Source organism: Suncus etruscus, chromosome 15 (assembly GCF_024139225.1).
Source record: "Suncus etruscus isolate mSunEtr1 chromosome 15, mSunEtr1.pri.cur, whole genome shotgun sequence".
Taxonomy (NCBI): domain Eukaryota; kingdom Metazoa; phylum Chordata; class Mammalia; order Eulipotyphla; family Soricidae; genus Suncus; species Suncus etruscus.
In genome coordinates this window covers 67172107-67190113 of record NC_064862.1, presented here as the reverse complement: position 1 = coordinate 67190113, position 18007 = coordinate 67172107, and the positions used below count along the sequence as shown (strand labels likewise).

At 42.4% G+C, this 18007-nt stretch overlaps 1 pseudogene; it reads left to right on the top strand.

Moving 5' to 3' along the window:
- Nucleotides 1–11651: 11651 nt before the first annotated feature.
- LOC126031533 (uncharacterized) lies at nucleotides 11652–11796 on the top strand (annotated as a pseudogene).
- The last annotated feature ends 6211 nt before the right edge of the window (nucleotides 11797–18007 follow it).

Sequence of the window (18007 nt, the reverse complement as noted above, 5' to 3'; positions counted from 1 at the left end):
ATTTCTATCTTCATATTCTCCTGATTCTTTTTAGTTTTCTCTTCTATACTTTGTTTGAGTTCTTTGAACATGTTCCATATTGCAACTCTAAACTCCTTATCTGAGAGACTGACTAGGTGGTTGATCATGTTCAAGTCATCAGAGTTGCCATCTTCATTCTCTATGTCTGGCACTGGCCCATGTTGTTTCCCCATTGTCACACTAGTACTGCGTGTTTTTCTACGTGTTGTGATTGTATTCATTGGCTAAATGCTGTGCACCGTCGCGAAGGGGAGCGGAGCAACCGTGCTCCTCTGGCTTCTCCCTTTCTGGGCGTGTCGACTCACCTCCACGGAAGGCTCACAGGAAGGCAGGCTGGCAGATGGGCCGCACCCAGGGAGAAATCAGGCCAAAAATGCAGGACAGCAGAGTAGAGAGGCAGAAGGGTGCTGGCATCTGAGATCCAGCGAAGTTCAGTGGCTCCTCCCTTTCTGGGCGTGTCGACTCACCTCCACGGAAGGCTCACGGGAAGGCAGACTCCTCGGAAAGTTCACAGGAAGGCAGGCTGGCTGATGAGCCGCACCAAGGGTGAAATCAGGCCGAAAATGCAGGACAGCAGAGTAGAGAGGCAGAAGGGTGCTGGCATCTGAGATCCAGCAGAGTTCGGTGGCTCCTCCCTTTCTGGGCGTGTCGGCTCACCTCCACGGAAGGCTCACGGGAAGGCAGACTCCCCGGAAAGCTCACAGGAAAGCAGGCTGGCTGATGAGCCGCACCAAGGGTGAAATCAGACCGAAAATGCAGGACAACAGAGTAGAGAGGCAGAAGGGTGCTGGCATCTGAGATCCAGCGAAGTTCAGTGGCTCCGCCCTTCCAATTCTAATTCTTTCACTTAGTGTTACGTTTTCATGTTTCATTATACTGTAACTTTGTTCCCTCTGAATTAATTATCCAGTATATTGTATTAACAGGTTTCATTTAAGTTTTTATGAGTTGGATTGTTTCCATTTAGGAACTTCGTGAATAATACTGCTAAGAACATTCATGCATAGGTTGAATTAAAAAAATTGTGTGGAGAGAGGGTGGGGAGGCTACAAAGCAGTACTCCACCTGCAGTTTTCAGCCAACCAGGCCATTATTCCAGTTCAATGGATATAATTGCTGCTAAGATATAATTGCTAGGGTGCTGAGAATACTCAGGCCACCCCAGTAGTGTTCTGGCCTCCAGAACTACTCCTGTTATTCGCTTCTTGGCCTTTTGGCTAAGACCAAGTGCAGTGCCATTCCTGGTGCTACTAATGGGGCATATGTGATGCCAGGAATTGATCATGTTCATGTTAGGCACACATCCTAATTGCTGTATTATTGTATTATCTTCCCTGCTATCACAAAATCTTCTTGATAACTAAATTCCCTTCATTCCTTACTCTATACCTCTCTGAGTTTCTGACACACTACTGAAATTTTTTTGGGGGGGGCACAGTGGTGCTCAGGAGCCTCTCCTGGTTGTGTATTCAGGATTCATACTTGGTAGGCTTGGGGGACCATATGGGATACTTTGGGATTGAATCCAGGTCAGTCACATGCAAGGAAAATGCCCTGCCCTCTGCACTATTGCTCCAGTCCTATATGCTACTGAACTTTAGGAGTTTTTTTTTTCTAAAAAAAAAATCAAATCAAAGAATGCTGCAATTTAAAAAACATAATTAGCATAATAAAATCCTGGTGGTATTGGCATCACCAATTAGCAGTCTCTGTCTCTCTGGGTTTTGGGGTGATGGGCAACCTGAAGGCTTCTCTAACTCTAACAGAAGACAGGACTAAGATGCAAGATAGTAAGTCAACTCTATCTGCAGAAGTTCCTGATGTAGGCACTGCAGAGGCACAGAAAGAAACAACAAAGTGACAAACCCAGAGAAACCTGACAAAAGTAATTTCAAAGCACCATATTGCCAATTGGAGGGTAAATTTCTTTTTTGTTTGTTTGTTTGTTTTTGGGTCACACTCAGCAGCGCTCAGAGGTAACTCCTGGCTCTATGCTCAGAAATTGCCCCTGGCAGGCACAGGGGACCATATGGGATGCTGGGATTTGAACTACTGTCCTTCTGCATGAAAGGCAAACACCTTACCTCCATGCTATCTCTCCAGCCCCCTCTTTTTATTTTAAATTTTATTAAAGAACTGTGATTTACAAAGTTATAAATAGTTGAGTTCTTTTTTTGTTTGTTTGTTTTTTTATTTTTTGTTTTTGGATCACACCCGGCAGTGCTCAGGGGTTACTCCTGGCTCTATGCTCAGAAATTGCTCCTGGCAGACTCGGAATTATATGGGATGCGAACCACCATCCTTCTGCATGCAAGGCAAATTCTTTTTTTTTTTTTTTTTTTTGGTTTTTGGGTTACACCCGGTAACGCTCAGGGGTTACTCCTGGCTATGCGCTCAGAAGTTGCTCCTGGCTTGGGGGACCATATGGGACACCGGGGGATCGAACCGCGGTCCGTCCAAGGCTAGTGCAGGCAAGGCAGGCACCTTACCTTTTAGCGCCACCGCCCGGCCCCGCAAGGCAAATTCTTTACCTCCATGCTATCTCTCCAGCCCCAATAGTTGAGTTCTTAGGCACATTATGTTCTAGAACCAATCCCACCACCATTTTTAACTTCCCTCCACCAGTGTTTCCAAGTTTCTTCACACATCCCATCTGCCATCTTAACTGGCACCTTTTAGTGTGGTTATAGTTATGGTGATCATAGAGCTCATGTTTTCAGTCTTATTGATGCTGTGGTTTGGATACATAGCCATATCATTTGCCCACATTACCCATGTACCTGAGACTTGAACCCCTACTTCCTCAGTTACTTCCCTTCCTCAACCTCTTACTTCCCTTTTGATTTCTTTCCTTCCCCCTTCTTCTTATACTCTGGAATCAAGGGGATCTTGAGGAGAATTGTATTTCTTTTTTGTTTGTTTGTTTGTTTGTTTGTTTTGGTTTTTGGGTCATGCCCAGCAAGGCAAATGCCCTAACTCCATGCTATCTCTTTGGCCCTGAGAATTGTATTTCTTTCTTTCCTTCCTTTCTTTCTTCCTTTCTTTCTTCCTTTCTTTCTTCCTTTCTTTCTTTTTCTTTCTTTCTTTCTTTCTTTCTTTCTTTCTTTCTTTCTTTCTTTCTTTCTTTCTCTTTCTTTCTTTCTTTCTTTCTTTCTTTCTTTCTTTCTTTCTTTCTTTCTTTCTTTCTTTCTTTCTTTCTTTCTTTCTTTCTTTCTTTCTTTCTTTCTTTCTTTCTTTCCTTCCTTCTTCCTTCCTTCCTTCCTTCCTTCCTTCCTTCCTTCCTTCCTTCCTTCCTTCCTTCCTTTCTTTCTTTCTTTCTTTCTTTCTTTCTTTCTTTCTTTCTTTCTTTCTTTCTTTCTTTCTTTCTTTCTTTCTTTCTTTCTTTCTTTCTTTCTTTCTTTCTTTCTTTCTTTCTTTCTTTCTTTTTGGGGGGGTCACACCCTGCAGCTTTCAGGGGTTACTCCTGGCTCTATGCTCAGAAATTGCTCCTGGCAGGCACAGGGGACCATATACGGGATGCCGGGATTTGAACCATCGTCCTTCTGCATGAAAGGCAAACGCCTTACCTCCATGCTATCTCTCCGGCTCCAAGAGAATTGTATTTCTTAAGAAAAGTATTGTAGAAAGGGGAAAAAAGTTTGATTCTGAAGCATAGATGGAAAATAAGATATTTTCTGCTAAGACTCAGATAAGACAGAGGTCATGGCTTCCACATTTCCAATCCACACAAATGTTTCCAGTGGAAGCCACAGGTCATTGCTAACAAGCTGACTGACTCAAATAAATTATCTGAATGACTCTCAAGTTGTTATTTCTCTTAATACATCACTATTTAGTTTCTTAATTTCCTTTAATATACCCACAGTGCAGCAGTCATGGCCATGTGGGCTAGTAAAGAAATGTGTTTTTTGTTAGTTTTACAGAGCACTTAGGACATAAGATATTTTGTTATAAAATGTTTGTGTAGTAACCTCTTTTTTTTTTTTTAATTTTGAACCACATCTCATGGTGCTCAGGGTTTACTCCTGGCTCTGCACTCAGAAATTGCTCCTGGCAGACTCAGGGGACCATTTGGGATGTTGAGAATTGAATCTAAATCTGTCCCGGTTTGGCTGTGTGCAAGGCAAACGCCTTACCGCTGTGCTATCTCTCTGGCCCCATTACCTCTTAATGGCTCCAACAAGTAGCAAGCAAGATTTTACACCTTTTTTGTTTGTTTGTTTGTTTGTTTTGGGTTTTTTTGGGTCACACCTGGCAGCGCTCAGAGGTTATTCCTGACTCTCCGCTCAGAAATCACCCCCGGCAGGCACAGGGGACTATATGGGATGCCGGGATTTGAGCCACCGTCCTTCTGCATGAAAGGCAGAAGCCTTATTTCCACGCTATCTCTCCGGCCCCAAGATTTTACACCTTTAATCTTTCCTTTCTCTGTTAATTTTTGTAATGATTTAGAGTTCATACACATTGGGTGTGGTGCTCACCAGGAGTAACAAACTATAGCAGTGATGCTCAGGTACATTTTGTCTGCAATGCTCATCAAAGATTGCTCACTTTACTTGCACACTTTTGCTTGCCAAAGGTTACTCACTTGATTGCAATGCTTGCACTTGGTTGAAATGCACTGAAGATTGCTCTATTTGGTGTTGGTTCCTCCTTTAAATGTTTTCCCCCATTTTGGTTTTGGTTTGGGGGCCATCCCCAGTTGTGCTGAGCAGTTATTCCTGGCTCTGCACTCAAGAATTACTCCTAGTGGATCTGGGAACCATAAAGAATGTTGGGATCAAACCTGGGTTGGACGCATGCAAGGCAAGTACCCTACTCACTGTGCTATCACTCTGGCCTAGATTGTTCACTTTGGTACAGTGAGATCTGGTACAAAGATTACAAACAGGGTTCGGTGAACTGGAGAGATAGAATGGAAGTAAGGCGTTTGCCTTGCATGCAGAAGGATGGTGGTTCAAATCTCAGCATCCCATATGGTCCCCCAAGTCTGCCAGGAGTGATTTCTGAGAGTAGAGCCAGGAGTAACCCCTAAGTGCTGCCGGGTGTGACCTAAAGATCACAAACAGCAGCAGAGCTGTTGACATTACATTCAGGCATATGGGGTGGTGTTCTGAGTAAGACTTCAGGCCTCAACTGGCCTCAAGCCTGGGGATTCAACTGGCTTTTGCCACCTGGGCGCCAATGTTCACATTGTGTATTTTTGTAACTTATCTTAATTATTTGTACTTCTGGTGTAATTTATAAACTAGTGCCTAATAGTTGCTATTGAGGCAAATATTTTTTTATTTACTTAGATAGCATTAGGTAGACCAAAGAGGTGATTAAATGTTTATGTGCACTGACTGTTGAATTTATCTCTGTGCTATTTTTTGTAAATACAATTAATTTACATAACCCCTAAAAATTTCCCATGAAAATTATAAAATATTACTGAAGGGATGGTTATTGTTTGTTCTTTTTTTTTTTTTTCTTTTTTGGTTTTTGGGTCACACCTGGCAACCCTCAGGGGTTACTCCTGGCTCTGCACTTAGAAATTGCTCCTGGTAGGCTTGGGGACCATATGTGATGCAGAGAATAGAACCCAGGTCTGTCCTGGGTCGGCCACATGCAAGACAAACACCCTACCACTGTGCTATCACTCCAGCCCCTGAAATTTTTTTTAAGTAAAAAATGGTTTTATTTAGAACTTCTGAGAAAGAGGAGGACAAGAGTAATGTACTCAAGGGAGAATGGGCACTTCTCCAAAGGCAGAGATAGAACCCCAGTAAATATCCCAGCCCAGCATTAAAATATAAAAATTTCATATTTCAAGAAGGGAGATGCAGGTGGCATATGCTTGGGTACCAAGTACCCAAGAAACATGAGCAGGCCCCTGAGAGTTTTTTTTTTAACATAATAAAAAGACATTTTAGCAACATTCCACAATGCAATCATGTAAACACACCAGCTTCACAGCTTCAAGACTAATAATCTTGGAAGAGCCATGACAACTGATAAAACTCTCAGGTACTGAGACTCTTTGGACTGAAAACTTTGAGGCTTGCTCAGGAGGGGGCAATCTCTGCCTTGCTTCAATCCCTGCCTTGCCAAAACCCCAGCAACCACACCCACACCCTACAACTGACACATATAAACAGCTTTATAACTAATCTTAAAACAGATGTCATGCCAACTAATGTAACTCCTAGGTATCTTTGGCCTATAGAATAGGGCCCTGTAGGGAGGGGACTGGGCTGAGAATTGTCGCAGTGCTACAAATTCTAAAGCTCCAAATTCCACAATACTCACAGACAGTAGGGAACACAACAAATTAGATGGGGGAAAGTAGACTAGAAGCCCACTAAGTTCAATAGGTAAAAACCAATAACACAGAAGGCTCAACTAGCACATCCTCCGACTTTAGTAAAACCATTGTGATATATAACATTTTTCCAACTGCAAAATAGTCAGGATCACAGTGTAATTTCCAAGAAGGTGAAAGCTGTTCCTTCTGGAACTTCTTGTTATAATCCCAGTCCTGAAACTTGAAGGTGTGTAAATTAGGAGGCAACTCTTGGGCCCACATTCCAGCAGATAATGGAGGGCCTGGTGCTGAGTCTGCTGACAGCAATTATGGTATTCCACAAAGAAGCCCTGGGAAATTTCTGCCAATAGGATCCCCCCACCATGGAAGATAGTGAACAAGGCCTGGCAAATATGGTTTCCAAGGAGGATAAAGAAAGAAGCTCAGTACAGGATACAATGAGCCCACAGCAGCACTAAAGGGAGGAGCTTTGGCCATTTAGGACCATTTTCTCATGTAAATTTGCTCAAAACATCTTTTAGAATCTGGCTCATCCATTCTACTTGACCTGAACTCTGGGACTGGTGCAAGTTCCAAGTTATTCCCAAAACCTTTTTTTTTCTTTTTATCTTATCACTACCGGCAGCTGCACTCAGGGGTTACTCCTAACTCTGTGCTCAGAAATCACCTCTGGCTCTGGAGGCCAGCTCTTGCCAGGTATGGGGTTTGGCTGACCCAGCACAGAACTGGGTTTGATCCCTGACATCCCATATGGTCCCCCAAGCCAGGATCGATTTCTGAGCTCATATCCAGGAGTAACCTCTGAGTGTCACTCGGTGTGCCCCGCCCCCCCAAAAATAGATTCTTCTGGTCATTCCAATTTCTTCACCTACAAAAAGGTGACAATCTGGGAGACATGACATCTGGGAGAACTAAGGCCATTTTGAGTCTGTAAGACTTTTTCCTCCCTTTTTATGCAAATCAGCTGATCTACGGTACTTCTGTGGTAGCCTCAAATGGAGGAGTCACAATTTCAAAGGAGGGATCCTCAAATGGCAACAGCCAGACATTAAAAAAAAATCCTCTTACCTGCATCTTTGTCTTTGGAGTAGAAGTGCTTTTATATTGGAAACAGATCATTTTCTTTGTCCCTCAGAAATACCTAGATCAAGCTGGTGAAAAATTTTCCACATAGCTACTCCTTTTCACTGACATCTTAATAATGCTCCACTCTTGCAACTTTTGCAAGAAGTCCTAAACTTCTCTTTCACGGAGGTGATCTTAGGAAGAGAAGAGGGGAAGAGGCTTTGATAGGTGGCTTCTGTGTTTTTTTTGGGGGGGGGTGTCACACCCAGTCAGTGCTCAGGGGTTACTCCTGGCTCTATGCTCAGAAATTGTTTCTGGCAGGCTCGGGGGACCATATGGAATGCCGGGATTCGAACCACTGTCCTTCTGCATGCAATGCAAATGCCTTACCTCCATGCTATCTCTCCGGCCCCAGCTTCTGTTTTTTTTTTTTTTTTAAGCTTTGGACATTTCTTTCTTTAATTTCTGGCCTGACCCTCAGAATTCATAATATTACTCAAGTGATTTTAGGGAGAGAATGGGAGAAGAGGTTTTGATATGTAGCTTCAGTTTTGTTAAGCTTGGGGAAGTTCTTTCTTTAATGGCTGAATTATTTAGTTAAGACACTGATCCTTTAGTGTTATAAGATGACACCTATCCTGCTCCTGCTAGTTTTTTGGTATAAGGGGTACAAATTCCTTGTGTTTCTTGTATGGCTGCCACTAATACCCTAGTTTGTTGCTGTTCAGCCTTATTGATATCACTGTCTCCATAGTAATAGATCTTTTAGACCAGTAGCTGGGAGGTATTCATTCCTGCTAATCTTTTAACTGTGGCAGTTTCTTCTAAAAACTGGGTGCCACTTGTGACATAAAGCCAAGTTAAGGGGGGCCAGAGAGACAGCACAGCGGCATTTGCCTTGCAAGCAGCCATCCCAGGACCAAAGGTGGTTGGTTCAAATCCCGGCATCCCATATGGTCCTCCGTGCTTGCCAGGAGCTATTCCTGAGCAGATAGCCAGGAGTAACCCCTGAGCACCCCGGGTGTGGCCCAAAAACCAAAAAAAAAAAAAAAAAAAAAAAAGCCAAGTTAAGGGCTAAACATTTTCCAGAGTATCTGGATCAAAGGGGGTGTATATCTAAGAAACTTTCTGCAGTTACTCCAATAATACCCTGGGTGCCCTCAGTGGTTATAGAGAGATTGATGGACTTCTGCAGCCCCTTTTAGTCCTGCTATAAAGTACCAGTTGCTTGATGTAAGGAAACTGATCAGAGAGGCCTCTATGATCTTTCAAACTCACCTTGCTAGAACCCAGTGTCCAAAAACGAGACCACTCAATTGGAATAAAGTTTAATACTTTAATCCATCTACAAAAAAGACTCCTGAAGGAAATGAAGCCCTGCCCAAGGTCATGAGGAATATTATATAGGGAAGTGATATAGAGGGATTCTGATGATCTTTACAATGATTGGCTATTTTCTAGGGGTACCTTCCTACTGCTCCCTTGTCCTGCCCTGGTATGGCCAGGTAGCTTGGGGCTGCATTAATGGAAATAGGTGTATGAAGACCTAGCATGTGATTTGCATCATGTGGTTCTTACAAAATGGCACCTCTCCCTCCTCAGAACCCGAGAAGCCTGCCATGCGGCCTTTACAAAATGGCATCCCTCCTTGTTCAGAACCCAGGTCCCAACAATCTAAGTATGCATGGGTCAAAGGTGTCCCTTCTGCCCATCCCACTTAAAAAGGGAGCCACTCCAGCTCACTCACAAAGGATGTACAGGGTCCTTGGAGGGATAGATTTCACTTAGGAAGCCTGAGGCAAAGTGGTACATCATGCACTCAAGAGAAACCCCCCAGTGTGAGATTGTAGAACACATGATGAAGGCATGGGGGAATCATAGTAACAAGAGGTGTAGTAGCAAGGCCTGTGTCCCCGACACCTCCTATTTCCATAATTCTGGAAGCACTGCAACTCCCAATCTGAAGTATCCAAGACTGGCTTCAAGAGGACCCAACCCACCTTTAAGCTAAGGGGAGCAATCCTTTCTGGGGCATTTAGTCTCTAGACATGAAATGAAATGCAAAGGTTCAATCACAAAATATTCAGACCAGCATCAGGAAATAGGATCAGGGATATCACTTTGATCCCAACATTCATAATGAGAAAAATGACAGAAAACACAGTTCTGGTGAGGGATTGGAAATGACCTAAAAACTGTTGTAGCAAGCAACAATTTTGAAGTAAGGCTTATGGGAGGTAGGGTGGAAACAGGGAACATTGGTGGATGGAAAATGAGATTGGTTTTGGAAATTGATGACCTGAAATAACTATAGGGTAAACAAGTTTGTAAATAAAGGTGTACATTTGTAAATCAATAAGCAGATTAATAAATTGATAAGCAAATTAATAAACCCATTTGTAAGTAACATCATGGAGTTCCTGATGCTTGTTTGCTTACAGGAAGAGGATCCAAGAAGCCAAGAGACATGAAGACAAAATTTTGTGAACTGAGTAGTGATAAATGAGAATGAACAGAAAGAGTTAACTTGCTAGGGTGGAGGGATTTCCAGGCAAGGCGAAAACAGGCATAGGGCCACAGAGCACATGATCATGACAAACATCCTGAGCTTGAATCACCCCTCAAACAAAAGAGGACCTGCTCTATTCTCCTGCTCTATTCTCTTTGCAGTGCCTAAATGCAAGGGAATTTCAGGGCTGATATTTACATGGATTCTACATATAAAGCTGTTCTACATCTACAGATTAATACATTTGTACAAAGCAAAATTAGTAGAAGGAAACTTGTTTTACCAGTCACTACCTAATTCAAAGGTTCATAGTCCAGAAACTTTAGAAAGTTTTAGTCATTTAATCCCTCTACATCTCATTAGATAGTTGAAACTCAGTTTATTTCTGAGCACACACAGAGCCAAGGACACAAGCAGCCTCAGTAGGAAATCCAAGTAGGCATTCACCCAAACCATGCAGCCTGCCCACTAATGCAGCCATAAAATTACACCATATATAGATATATATAGGTATATATATCTCACATGGAATATAGCATTTATTGAGACCAGCACAAAAAACTCAAAACAAATAATAACACATTACAATGGAGAGCTTTGACAAGGAATGAAGAGAGCACCAAACAGCTGAATCACCCACAGAGCTTCCAGGCAGTGGAGGGGGTCAAGTAGTAAACTGGAGAGATTCATTTCCAGTCTGCAACTGGCAGAAGGGGCCAGCATGCAAATCTCACCAGGCATAGTGAGCAAATACATAATATAGTAGCTCTCACGTACTATCAGTACTATAATCAGATATAAAACCTTTCAAACAAACACTTTATAGAAAAAAATGTGGAGGATGCTTAATGAGCTCAAACAAACAATGAAACAAGAAACCAATAAAAAAAAAACACAAGAGGATATGAGAGCAGAAATCACAGGATTAAAAAACTGGATAGGTGAAATGAAAAAGTATCTGCAAGGCCCTAGCAACAAAGTAAGACTAGCAAAGGACAGAATCAGCAAGCTACAAGATGAGATACAGAAAACTTCCAGACAAGTATAAGGTGGTGTTAGGGGAAAAACTCAAATAAATGACTGGAGACAGAAGAACCCTAGAATAAATCCAAAGAGAGCAATATAACAACCATCAGGGTTCCAGAGACCCAAGAAGGTAATTTTGATGAAGGAGCATGATTAAGAAAAATAAATCATCACTCTGTGAAATAATAAAAAAGAAAAGAAGGGCCCGGAGAGATAGCACAGCGGCATTTGCCTTGCAAGCAGCCGATGCAGGACCAAAGGTGGTTGGTTCAAATCCCGGTGTCCCATATGGTCCCCCGTGCCTGCCAGGAGCTATTTCTGAGCAGACAGCCAGGAGCTGAGCACGGCCGGATGTGACCCAAAAAAAATAAATAAAATAAAAAAAAAGAAAAAAGAAAAAGAAAAAAGAAAAGAAAGACTTAAAAAATATCCCATTCTGGGGCCTGGAGCAGTAGTGCAGTGGTAGGGCGCTTGCCTTGCAAGTGGCTGGCCCAAGACAGACCTTGGTTCGACCCCTGGCATCTCATATAGTCCCCCAAGCCAGGAACGGTTTCTGAGCCAGGAGTAACCCCTGAGCATCACCGGGTACAAAACAAAACAAAACAAAAATCCCATTCACAATTGTGTCTCAGAAAATAAAATACTTCAAAATTCAGCTTAACTAAAGAGGAGAAAGACCTATACAAGGAAAACTATAAAAAACTGCTTTAAGAAATGAAAGAGGTCTACGGCCATACCACCCTGAACGTACCCGATCTCGTCTGAACGTACCCGATCTCGTCTGATCTCGGAAGCTAAGCAGAGTCGGCCTGGTTAGTACTTGGATGGGAGACCGCCTGGGGCCTGGGAATACCGGGTGCTGTAGGCTGAAAAAAAAGAAATGAAAGAGGCAGGCCTGAGCGATAACACAGTGGTAGGGCGTTTGCCTTGCATGCTGCTAACCCAGGATTTGGCTAACCCTGGGTTCAATCCCAGGCATTCCATATGGTCCCCAAGCCAGGAGCAATTTCTGAGTGCAAAGCCAGGAGTAACCCCTGAGTGTCACCAGGTGGGGTCAAAAAAAAAAAAAAAATGAAAGAGGATACAAGGAAATGAAAACACATCCCCTGTTCATGGATTGAGAAGATTAAGTTAATTAAAATGGCAATACTTGGGCCCGGAGAGATAGCACAGCGGCATTTGCCTTGCAAGCAGCCAATCCAGGACCAAAGGTGGTTGGTTCGAATCCCCGGTGTCCCATATGGTCCCCCGTGCCTGCCAGGAGCTATTTCTGAGCAGACAGCCAGGAGTAACCCCTGAGCACTGCCGGGTGTGACCCAAAAACCAAAAACCAAAAAAAAAAAAAAAATGGCAATACTTCCCATAACATTGCATATATTTAATGCAATCCCTATAAGGATATTCATGACAGTTTTCATAGAAATTTATCAAACAGTTCTAAAATTCATATGAAATAATAAACCTCCAAAAACAAAGTAGTCTTGGGGAAAAAAGTTGGGAGGCATCAACTTTAAACTACACAGTTAAGTGGTAGTAATTCAAATAGCATGGCGTTAAAATAAAGACCCTCAATTCAGTGAAATTGACTTGAATATCATGAAAGCGAGCCTTAGGTCTCTTTGGTATGTTATTAGAAGCAACAAAGTAATGGGGCCGGGCGGTGGCGCTGGAGGTAAGGTGCCTGCCTTGCCTGCGCTAGCCTAGGACGGACCGCGGTTCGATCCCCCGCGTCCCATATGGTCCCCCAAGAAGCCAGGAGCAACTTCTGAGCGCATAGCCAGGAGTAACCCCTGAGCGTCACAGGGTGTGGCCCAAAAAACCAAAAAAAAAAAAAAAAAAAAAAAAAAAAAGAAGCAACAAAGTAAAACAAGAAAAGCCTTTTCAACAAGTGGTGTTGGGAAAACTGGTCAGCTCTATGCAGAGAAATGAATTCAGATCTCTTTTTAATGCCATGCACAAATGTCTAATCAAAATGAAATAAAGACCTTTCGAGAGTCGTGGTGTTTACACTGGGTTCATTTCATAGACTCACTCTTTTCTCTAACGAGAGGTAAACCAAGCTATAAAAAAAAAAATCATTGGTACACTGGTCATGCAGCTGAAATCTGGCAATATGGGATGAAGGGGTGGCCAAGTCTCCACCCTGCCAAAGCCACACCTGCTACATTCGCCACCTGTAACTGCCACTTTGCCTATGGCCCTACTTCACTGTTCCTCTATGATTCTCTGATAGACATCAATTTGACCCAATTCCAATTATTATGACAAATTTGGCTGATATTACCAGAACTTTTTTTTTAAGTTAGTGGAGTGCCTTTAGTTTCAATGTCATAGATAGTTCTGCCTAAGTTTTTCTCTGTGTACCCTACAGTTGCATGTCTTATATCAAGGTATTTTAAGTTATTTTATAATATAATATAATATAATATATATAATATATTGGTTTCCAGATAAGTGAGAGAAAAGTTATTTTTAAAAGAATAGAAAGACCCTGTAGTGCTCCTGGCTCTGAGCTCAGGGGTCACTCCTGGCAGGTAAGGACGACCATATGCAGAGCCACAGAGGATGCACAGGTCAGCCCCCTGCGGAGCTTGTTGTACTTTCGTGCTGGCCCCAAGAACTTTGTTCTTGAAAATAAACTCAGTCCACTTAGTCTGCTAATAAAATTTGGGTGCCCTGTAAAAGACACTTTCACTGCTTAGGAAGAACAGTCAGTGCTTCTGGATTTTTTTTCAGTCTGCCATACAACTGTGGTTTGCCCAACCCTTCCTCTGCGCCTTCCGCCTTGCCTGGCATCCTTTTTGTGGTTGCTTTCACTGCCACTGTGTCGGGAATGAATGAAAGGAAGAGAAAAGCACATTGTCAGCACCACAAGAGTTCATCAGGGCCTCTTGTAGGATTATTGGGTGGGGTGTTGGCTGCAGGATGAGGGATCTGAGGGACACATAGAGTTCAGGTGAGTTTCTGCAAAACCTTCCACCCTGGGCCAGGAGTCCAGCCAAGTCTTCCGACCCTCTTCTGTCAGGGCCCTGATTAATGGCAAAGGAACAAGAATTTCTGCCATTCGCATGTGATTTACTCTCCTTCACATATCTTATTTTGTCACCAAAAGGAACTACATTTCGTTAGTGATTTATCACTGCTGTATGTAACCTTTGAAAATATGTTTCAGCCCAGCACATTTTTGTTTCATTAATTGCTCAGTATGCCCTTTGCAGATTGGTCTCTGAGTGAGACTAGGAACAGTTTCGAGGTGACTGCTTGAGTATTACTGCTTCCCATTAGATCCCCGGGCTCTGAGATCCCCCAGGACCTGTTCATTGTGAACAAAGGACCTGATTCTGTTTGTTGACACATTCAGCATAGAAGATGCAAATAGCCCAGAGACACATTTTTTCTTGTTTTTGTTTGTTTTAATTTTTGTTGTTGTTGTTTCTGGGTCACACCCAGCAGCGCTCAGGGGTTACTCCTGGCTCTATGCTCAGAAACCACTCCTGGCAGGCTCAGGGGACCATATAGGACACCGGGATTTGAACCACTGACCTTCTGCATGCAAGGCAAACGCCTTACCTCATGCTATCTCTCCGGTCTCTGTTTTAAAATATTTTTACAGGGGACATTGATGGTGGGAAGTTTGCACTAGTGAAGGGGGTATTCTTATTTATGACTGAAGCCCAACTAGAAACATGTTTGTAATCATGGCGCTTGAATAAAGATATTATTAAAAAAATAAAAGAGTATACAGAACACACATTTTACTACTTTCAGGAGACCTGACAGCTGAGATTATACCCCACAAAAGCCACAGTTTCAGTTCTAGTGCCTTGAATTCCTATACAACTTCATTTGTTTGATGCTGTCATTTCCATAGGAACACACCAATTTAGATGTTGATGTGTAACTTCATGTCTGGAAACAAACTAAGTAACAGAATGGTCAGTTAGCAACAAGAGCTTACTAAGTATTCTGTCAATGCCTAATGATTTCATTGGTGATGCAATAAATTTCACAAATTTTCTGGTCACTGTACTTCTTTTTATTTTATGTATTTATTTATTTATTTATTTATTTGGTTTTCAGTCACACCTGGCGGTGCTCAGAGGTTAATCCTGGCTTTGTGCTCAGAAATAACTCCTGGCAGGCTCTGGGGACCATCTGGGATGTCAGGGATTGAAGCCTGGTCAACCACATGCAAGGCAAATGCCCTAGCTGCTGAGCTATTGTTCCAGTTTCTTCTTTTTATTTTATTTGTTTGTTGTTTGTTTGTTTTTGGGTTTTTACCCACACTTGGTGACACTCAGGGGTTACTCTGGCTCTGACTCAGAAATCACTCCTGATAGGCTTGGGGGACCATATGGGATGCTGGGATTGAACCCCAGTTGGCCATCATTAATCATCAGGGCAATGCAAAACACTGAAATATTGTCTCATATCATAGAGACTGGCACATGTCACACACCAAAAGAAAAAAAAAAAAGAACAACTAGTGCTGGTGCAGATGCTGGGAGAAAGGGACTCTCAATTGGTCCAGCCTTTTTGGAAATATGGCTATTCCTCAAAAACTATAAATTGAGATCCCATATAACTCAGAAACACCACTCCTGGGAATATACCCTAAGGACCCAAAAAACACAATGAAGAAAAGGCATCTTCAATCCTATGTTCATTGCAGGACTAGTCACAATATCCATAAATCTGGAAACAACCCAGCTGCCTGAGAATAGATGAGTGGATAAAGAACTATTATCACACAGGTATTAGGAAAAAAGTCGGGTCGGGAGAGATAGCACAGCGGCGTTTGCCTTGCAAGCAGCCGATCCAGGACCAAAGGTGGTTGGTTCGAATCCCGGTGTCCCATATGGTCCCCCATGCCTGCCAGGAGCTATTTCTGAGCAGCCAGCCAGGAGTAACCCCTGAGCACCGCTGGGTGTGGTCCAAAAAACAAAACAAAACAAAAAAAAAAAAACAAAAAACAAAAAAAAAAACAAAAAAAAAAAAGGAAAAAAGTCAAAGTTTGGAAGACAATATTTCAAGTAAACAAATAAAAAAAACTAGCTGGAGTGGTCATATTTGTACCAAATAACAGAAACTTTAGGTTTTAAAAAGTTATATGAGATCTTATCCTACATTACTGTATTACCTCTGTAACACAGCCATAAAAGGGGTGCAAGTGATAGGGCATTTGCCTTGAGCGTGCTAACCTAGGATGAACTGCGGTTCAATCCCCTGGCATCCCATAAAGGAAAGCATCTTATCAGTCTTGCCTGCTCAGCTTCCAACAGGGCCCTGCGGACTCTGGCAATGAGACAGAGAGTGTCATGACCAAGGGATAAAACTTAATCATCAGGAAGAACTCACATTCCTAAACATATATGCACCTAAGGAAAAACCAGAAAAATATTTAAAACAATTGAAGACATTGATAGCAACATAATAGTAGTAGGAAAACTTCAAAACTGCTGTATCACCTCTTAATAAATCAACTAGACTCAATCTCAGCAAGGAAATACTGGATTTGAAAGAAGAAATGGAAAAGCAGAAGTTAGCAGATATATATATGATTTCTTATCCCCTCAAAGCCAATTATGTATCCTTCTCCAATGTACAAATGAGATATTTTCCATGATAAATCACATGCTGGGCCATAAAACATACCACCATAAAGTTAAGAGGGTAGAAATCAGATCAACTAGGCTGGAGAGATAGCACAGTGGTAGGGCGTTTGCCTTGTACGCAGCCGATCCAGGATGGACAGTGGTTTGAGTCCCGGCATCCCATATGTCCCCCCGTCCCGTTTACCCCCCCCCGTGTCTGCCAGGATCGAGTTTTGAATGCAATGCCAGGAGTAACCCCTGACCTGAGCGCTGCCACGTGTAACCCAAAAACCAAATAAATAAATAAATAAATAAAAACCCAAAAAATCCCCCAAAATAACAAACAAACAAAAAAATCAGGTCAACTATCTTCTCAGTCTATGAATCACTGAAAATAAAATTTATACACATAGAGAAAAAAGAGAAATAATGTAAGCACCTGAAAATTAAACAGCTCTCAACTGAACAACCAGTGGGTTAGAGAGGAAATCAAAAGATTCCTAAAAGGAAACAAGAATGAAGACACCAGCTGCCAGTACACGTGGGGCACAGATAAGTGGTGTTAAGAGGCAAGTTCAGGAGCCAGAGTGATAGCAAATGGTAGGGCATTTGCCTTGCAAGCAGCCAATCCCAGATGGACCTGGAGCAAGGAGTAACTCTTGAGCACCGCCTGATGTGGCCTCCAAACCAAAAACCAAAAAAAAAAAAAGAAAAAAAAAAGAGGAAAGTTCATAGCTATGTAAGCATTCAACAAGAAGGAAGTTGCAGAAAAGTATTTATTAAAGTTTGTGCAAAGCATGCTCTTCAGTGCTTTGAATTATCTCCCCACCGTAAGACCTCAATCTATTTACAGATTTTTTTTTTTATTTTGATTATAGTGTAAAGTGCTCAGAGCTTACTCCTGACTCAGGTCTCAGGGGACCATATGGGATATTAGGGTCAAAACCCATATTCAGTTACATGCAAGGTAGGAGCACTGCCTGCTTGTACTATCTCTTCGACTCCAATTTTCAGTATTTAAAAATAATTTGTTGATTTCATTTTTTTTTTTTTTTTGGTTTTTGGGTCACACCCGGCAGTGCTCAGGGGGTTACTCCTGGCTCTATGCTCAGAAATCGCTCCTGGCAGGCTCAGGGGACCATGTGGGATGCCGGGGTTTGAACCACTGACCTTCTGCATGAAAGGCAAATGCCTTACCTCCATGCTATCTCTCTGGCCCCAGTTGATTTCATTCTAGTTACAAAAAATAAGATGCAATTATTATAGAAACTTTCTTTGCTGTTTTGGTCCACATCCAGCAGAACTCAAGGCTACTCCTGGTTCCGTGCTCTGGGTCACCTGGCAGTGACTTTGTGTCAAGGAATGAATTGGGGTTAGCTATGTGAAGACAAGTGCCTTGAGCCCCATAATGTCTTTAGTGCCACTGTGGAATATTTCAGTCCAAAAAAGCATAAAGACAAAATGAAAAATATCTACACTAGTGTT